Below are 7090 nucleotides of genomic sequence, written 5' to 3'. Positions count from 1 at the left end.
ATGTAGTTGAAAACAAGACTAGGCAAGCCTAGCTCAGCTGGAACCTGGATGCAGCTAGTTGGGAACATTGTCTGCCAGAAACGTAAACCTATGACTTTCTGTTGTTTTTGAATGTCTTTGTCATTACCTAGCATATTGATTACTTGTTACACTGAAGCCATGTTCATTTTAATACCAAGTTTATTTGTACACAGTAGGCTAACTTTTACAGCAGTGAGAGTAGGATGTATGTATGTCCACACAAAGTACACCATCACCTCGATTACTCGCGGCTGTTGGGGTCCATCAAAAAAGCGCGAGTTGGGCTACTTATCAAAAATAAAAGTAATTACCGCAAATTAAAGGCTGAGCAATAAAAACGTCATTCAAAACTCTATTTTAAAGATGTATGGAATGCAGCACACGCTGTGTTTCTTTGAAAAGGATGTAGCTAGCTATTGTAAACCAAATTTACAGAATTAATGGATTGTTTTATTTTTCTCTCAACCCGACATGATCAAATGCGTCACATGAAAGTCCGAAGTCCTCTTGTCCGAGAAAGCACGCAGTATCCATTATTGATTGACAACGCAAACAGGTGACTGTATTTATAGTCCACAGGAACAAAATTGTCTTGCTGGCAAGTGGCTAACGTTAGCAATTCTAGATCTTGCAGCACGATCTTGGTTAAAACAACCAAGACCATGGTCGATCATGGTCGATGACGTCATCAGCATCGCTTTCTCCTCCGCTGAGCCACAGGAGACATTTAACACCTGTGAACTACTTCCCATTAACTGACGTTTATGTGTAAAACTACTTCCCCTTTGCACTTTACATCCATTTCCTCTAAAGTAAAAATATATTCAGAAACCACCAATACTCATCTCCAACATACTGTCACATAGAGGAAACTGCTGAGGTCAGATTTTCATATTTAAGTCCATCGTTCCTGCAGGTTTTGATAAGTTTTCACTGACCGGGTTCTATCCTGAGATCCACATAGATACGGTAGAGTTCTAAGTCAAAAATGTCATTTTAAAAATTTGTATTAGAAATGTTTGCATGCATGTCTGCTTATGACAAAACAAAACGTTTATATTTATGTCTGTATATGACAAGGTAAATACAGTTAGTATAAATTACCCCAAAGTTTCCAGTTTTTCCCAATTCCTGTTAATTCCCATGGAAAGTTTCCAATTTTGAATATTCCCGGAATTTTGCAACCCTAGCTGCAACTAACAACTTTTTTTGATGATCGATTTATCTGTTGATTTTTCTTTTCAATCAATTATTAATTGGATAAAAGGACGAAAGCTATTTTGTTCTTTCCAGCAGTTTATCCAAAAAGCAGTTTAGTCTTTTTGTACAAGGCTCTTTCTATATATATTACAGATATCTGTAACTTTATTATGATGATAATTCCAGTTTCAGACAGCTACAATTTTATTCTGATTAGTCATAATTCAAGGTCAATGTATCTTTGATTCACCCAATTAAAGATACCTTAAATTAAGTTTGAACTAGTCAGAATGCTGTTCATGATATCCAAAAGAAGCTCATGTGCTCCGCTCTTGACTCTTGCTCACCGCAGGTCGTCTTGTCGCCAGTCTGATCGTGGACTTCCTGCAGGTCTTCAACCTGGACTTCTCCCTCGCAGTGTTTCAGCCAGAGATCAACTTGGTGAGTTTGACCTCTGACCTCAGTCCGACTCACAGCTCTGAGTCGTATGTGACAGTTTGTACTTTTTGTATGAACACAGACATGTTGACAATTTTCTGTCAGCTCATCTCTGCCTGAAGTTTACATAAAGTTTGTGTTGTGTCTGTTCTGTCATGCTGTGTCATGCTCTGTCATGTTGTGTCATGCTCTGTCATGTTGAGTCATGCTGTGTTGTGTCGGCTTGTGTTGTTTCGTGCTGTCATTTTGTGTGCGTCATGTTGTGTTGTGTCATTTCATGTTTTGTTTCTGCAGATGAACGGTGTGGACAGTCGGGACCTGGTCTGCAGAGATCTGGATCTGTCAGAATGTGAGGTGAACAGGAAGTGTCCTCTGCTGCTGGAGCTGGTCAATAGAGGGCGACGCAGAGACAAACACAGTGTGTGTTTGGAGGTGAGTGGACGTGAAAACAGACAAGTAAAAGTGGTGTTGTGATTATGATACCTTAAGCACGACACCATTAAATTTGGTTATCAGAAAAATAATAACTTTAATTGATTTAAGTTACCTTGGGGCACCACCCTTCAAAGGGGTGTGTGTGTGTGTGTGTGTGTGTGTGTGTGTGTGTGTGTGTGTGTGTGTGTGTGTGTGTGTGTGTGTGTGTGTGTGTGTGTGTGTGTGTGTGTGTGTGTGTGTGTGTGTGTGTGTGTGTGTGTCAGGTTAGAGAAAGAAGTTAGTTGCATGCAGAGAAAGACTGTGAAGAACATAACTAACATTAACTTTCAAATAACTTATTATCAAAATATCCCAGCAACACAAATCAAACTTATAAATATCACATGAATAGAATTGAACAGTCTTTGCTTAGCCTAGTGTAATTATTAAGCCCAGCGGTGTTAGGGTTAGGTCCTTTTTGATGTGCTGTTTGAAGTCCAGTGAAGTGGTCTTGCTGGTTTGTGGCTCCTTGTGGTTTTTGTGGTTCTGCTGGCAGGACGTTGTCGAAGCAGCTCTTTTGTTCTGAAGTTCTTAGGCAGGCTCTCGCGTCGCTGCCTTTTGGAAGTTTTTAGCAGTCTGCTTCAGGCAGGTCTGCTTGAAGGTTGGTAGAGCTTGAGTAGGGAGGAAGTTTCCCTGGCTGGGTGAGCTGGAGAGCTACACCTCTCCTCCAGGAGAAGAGAGTAGAAGGAGAAAGAAGAGAGAGGGAACTGGGCTCATATTGGCCTGGTGGCCTCATGGGTCATGGGGCCCAGAGTGACCAATGGCGGTTGAAAGTTGTGTCCAGGGGCAGTTTTAACACCTCGGTGTGAAGTTTAAGCCTCTGGGAGACTGAGTTCTGGAGGCTCTCCTTTGTCTTCAGAACAAAGAAACATGTGGTCAGACTTTGGCTTCACATGTAGGCCCAAACTATAGTTCACAAATACTTGGTCCCAACAGTGGAGTTCTGATAATGTGTGTAAATGAAAGTTACAAGAATCATCCAATAGAAATTCTCCGCCACGCAGCCCCAGAGGTTACAGCGAAACATCACAGGACACTGATGACAGTTAAAGGTCCATTCAAAGTTATTTTTTTCACCAAATCCTCTGGGTTTGAGTCTGGAAACTGACTCAACTATATTTAGTTTTTTATAAAAATTGTATTCAAAGCATAACACAAAACATGGTACACATACGAAAAGAACATACCATGAGAGAATAACATACATACACCCCGATGACTCTATGAAAGATTGAGTGTTTCAACATTTGTCTGTGAGTGTTTGAACGTTTTAGTATTTAAACTAAGGGTGGTCCGTTATTAGTTGTATTGACACAAGTACATTCTATGGCCCTGATTAACATGTTTGTTTGATTCGATCAAGAGTTTTGAGACACATATTTAAACACGTTAGAAAAGACACACACTCCTGCAGACAGGAGGTTCATCCTGCAGATTAGGACGAGTGTTAACTTTTTTTTGCAGAAGAAGCTACGCCTCGTTTATCCATGAACATAAATAAGAATTCAGCAGGTTTTTATAAAGATCAGTTCTATTTGTGAGTGATTAGCCTTAGTGCATTGATGTGGAGATTATTATTTATTTATTATTTAAGTAATATAATTTGGGGGGGGCTGCCCTGCTACTGTGTTTGTGACACACACACACAGGCCCCAGGGCTCCCCACTCACTCCACAGTTAGACCAGAGGCGCGTTCACGTGAAGCAGCCGGTCAGTGACTTTGTTGAACAGTGTAAACAAACTGTGAAAACAGAGTTTCCTCTATGATCCACAGCTGCTCAATGATCAGAAGCCCCGACATTTATATTCGTCTCGAAACGAGGTCATTTACACCGTGTTTTAAACGTAAATGTCCACTGATCTCTTCTGACGAGGTGCATTCAGGGACCGTTGGAAATGCTATCTTCCGCTAGCTTAGCCACTCCCTGTCCTTTTATGAATTTAACATTTGTACTGTGATTTAGAGGAGATTTCAAAATATCAAGATATATATTGCGATATAGCCTAAAAACATTGCAATGTTTGTTTTAAGCCATATCACCCAGCCCTAATTATGTCAATATAAAACTTTGAAATAATAACCTTTGAACATTTACAGCGAATTTTAACAATACCGTGATTGTGACGGCCCCTGCCTTATTTAACCTATTATCCCACTGATGAACACACCTCATGGCCTTCTCAGTTTGTGCTTTGTTCGTTGTCTCAGATAATTTTATTTAAACAAATTACTTTTTTTTGGCTTTCAACCACCGCCTACCTATATCTTGTCACGGCTTCTGAGCCGGGTCGTGACAGTGATAATACTGATAATCATGATCATTTTGGTCACTATAATTGTGAGACAAAATGTTCATACTGTTTCATCTCTAGTCTGAACATTTGTGTGTTTGAACGTTTGAGTCTGTGAACGTTTGAGAGTTTCATTGTTTGAATCTGATTGGACAATCTAAAACAGCTGGTTTCTGTTTCTTCATGTGCTTTAAGAAACCTTCGTGTGTCTTCATCTCTCGTAGGAACCGTCTCACAAACAGATCACAGACGCTCGCAGGAAGTTTGACTTGTACGACAAGGTGAGTCTTTTTCCAAACCTCACCTCACCCTGGGTTTTTCCTGCATAGAGAATTTAAGGCTAACCCTTACACCGGCTGGGAAAAACCCTGCTTACCTTTCACCTATGTGTGATGTCATCTGCCTCTAGCCAATCACAGGCGGCATTGTTTGGTGTTGATTACTATCTTATTGCCCCCTGCAGGAGCGGAGTGGCTCTGTCTGCAAAGAAGATCTGAAGAGCATCTTCGCAGATCTGTTTCCCAATTTGAACAAGTAGGAAATATTTCAATAAACCTTTCATTGAAACATTTTTATTGATTATAGATCAACATAAAACAGAAGTAAAACAATAAAATGGTAAAATAATATTTTTCAAAAAGATGAGGTGGGAAATTCTTGACTAGTAAAAAAGACATCACTGATTCTGCTTAAAAATCTATTTAGGAATCTCATATTTTTTTATGAATCGCCACGCTGCTTCATGAATCTGTTTGGTTTAACTTTCTGCTTACTGTTAACTGCTAACTGCTAACAGCTAATAGAATACTGAGAGTTGTTGTTTGTGACCTGCAGGAACATGTTGGAGACTTTTGTCACTGATGAGCTCAGAGCTGCCGACAGAAGCCACTCCCAGAGTAAGACTTAAATCTGTGACCTCATCACATCAGCTGATGTCACACCTCCTGCTGACCTGGTATCAGGTCCTTTTAGCCTCAGGTCACATGATGACCCCAGAGTGTTTACTGTTGAAAGCTTCGTAAAGCTGCATTCACACAGAACGTAAAGCGAATTTTCGCAAAGCCCTAAATGCGCGATTTGCGCCTCGGGATCGTTTGGGTTTATTCATGCAAATAAAAACCCGCGGTGAGTATCCTGTAGGAGGAATACTGGCTGAAGCGACTACAGTTGCTGCATTGTACATGTTGTGGAAATGGCAGAGAAGCCAGCGCTCCACGAGCCCATTAGGAAGAGCACACAGATTGGGGGCTTTACCGACTCCCACAGGAGCTGTGTCTGGATGAATTTTGTTTCCGGCACTAACTGAGTGACTGGTAACCGGGTTGATCACCCTCTAGCTCAGGTCGGCGCCACAACTAAGTTTGGTGAGTTTCATTCTCAGCGCTGATTGGCTGTCTGGATGCAAATTTTTTCGCCGGAGCTCAAATATTTCAACCCGAACATCGGACACGATAGACGTGAAAAATATGACTCTTGTTTTGAATACGCCCCCTGGTGGTGATTTAATCTGTTGTTTTAAGTGTTTTGTGCTGTTTGTTCCCAGCGGCAGACTTCCAGCTCTTTCTGGGAATCTTCAAGCGTCTGTTCGCTCAGTGCAGGATTGTGGTGAGACACTTAATCTGCAGCTTCACATTGCCGACCTCTGACCCTGACCTCTGACCCCTGACCCTGACCTCTGACTCTGATGTGGACACACACAGATGAAAACAATCATCTCAGGCTTCATCTGATCTTCCTGACATTCATCTTGGTTCAGGTCGGTCAGGACTCTGATGTCGGCCTTGTTGCTGAGACGGCGACCACCTCTCCACCCATCTGTAAGGTGAGTTTGGTTTCAGTCTCAGCTGAGTGTGTGCGTGTTTGGCATGAAGTCACAGAATGAGTGTGTGTGTCATAGATCATGTGTCAAACTCCTCATCATCTAGAAATAAGACCAGTCTACAACTTCATCTGGGTTTCATTTTCTTGATGAATCATCCGTCATCATCTTTTATCAACGTCTGACAGGACTCTGACGTCATGATGTCTCTGGGTAAAGGAGACATCCAGCAGGAGGTGTCCTTCCTCGGCTTTGGAAGCGGCGTGTGGACCTGGAGGTGGAAGACGACCTTGGCGAAGGAGATTCATTCTTTGGCGACCCCTGCCCAAACCACAGAAGACGTACGGCTGGTGAGATCACGTTCATCTCCTGATTTCAGATCATATTGATACTGATTTAATATTCAAGGGATTTTCTCTCAGAATAAAACTTAAGTCTGTGATCTCATCAGCTGATGTGAACACGTGACCACATTAATGTTGTTTGAGACTCAGCCCTCTGAAACAGACCAAAGGTTAATATAGTAACAATAATATATAAAACATATATACACACATACACATTTATATAATAGAACATTCATTCTCTTTGCAGCATGATTCTCTTTGACACTGACATTGATTGACATCCCATTAAATGCTCGTGATGACATCATCATGTTTCGTTATGTGTAGCGAGAAGCGTGTTGATAACACTACGGTGTCAGAAAGTAGTGGAGCAAAGAAAAAAGTCATATATTTAGTTCAGTGGTTAGAGGTTAAACATGTGTGGACGTGTCCTTCGGTGTGTTTTTGTTGAGTCATGGTTCGATTGTATTTTGTGCTTCATGGTGATGAAGATAATGAA

At 41.4% G+C, this 7090-nt stretch overlaps 1 pseudogene; it reads left to right on the top strand.

Moving 5' to 3' along the window:
• Window positions 1–683: 683 nt before the first annotated feature.
• Window positions 684–7090, top strand: part of LOC124851100 — a 9686-nt pseudogene continuing 3279 nt past the window's right edge.

Source organism: Hippoglossus stenolepis, unplaced genomic scaffold (assembly GCF_022539355.2).
Source record: "Hippoglossus stenolepis isolate QCI-W04-F060 unplaced genomic scaffold, HSTE1.2 HiC_scaffold_34, whole genome shotgun sequence".
In the NCBI taxonomy this organism is placed as follows: Eukaryota; Metazoa; Chordata; class Actinopteri; order Pleuronectiformes; family Pleuronectidae; genus Hippoglossus; species Hippoglossus stenolepis.
The sequence above is the reverse complement of the archived record's forward strand: the minus strand, read 5'-3'. Positions and strand labels throughout refer to the sequence as shown.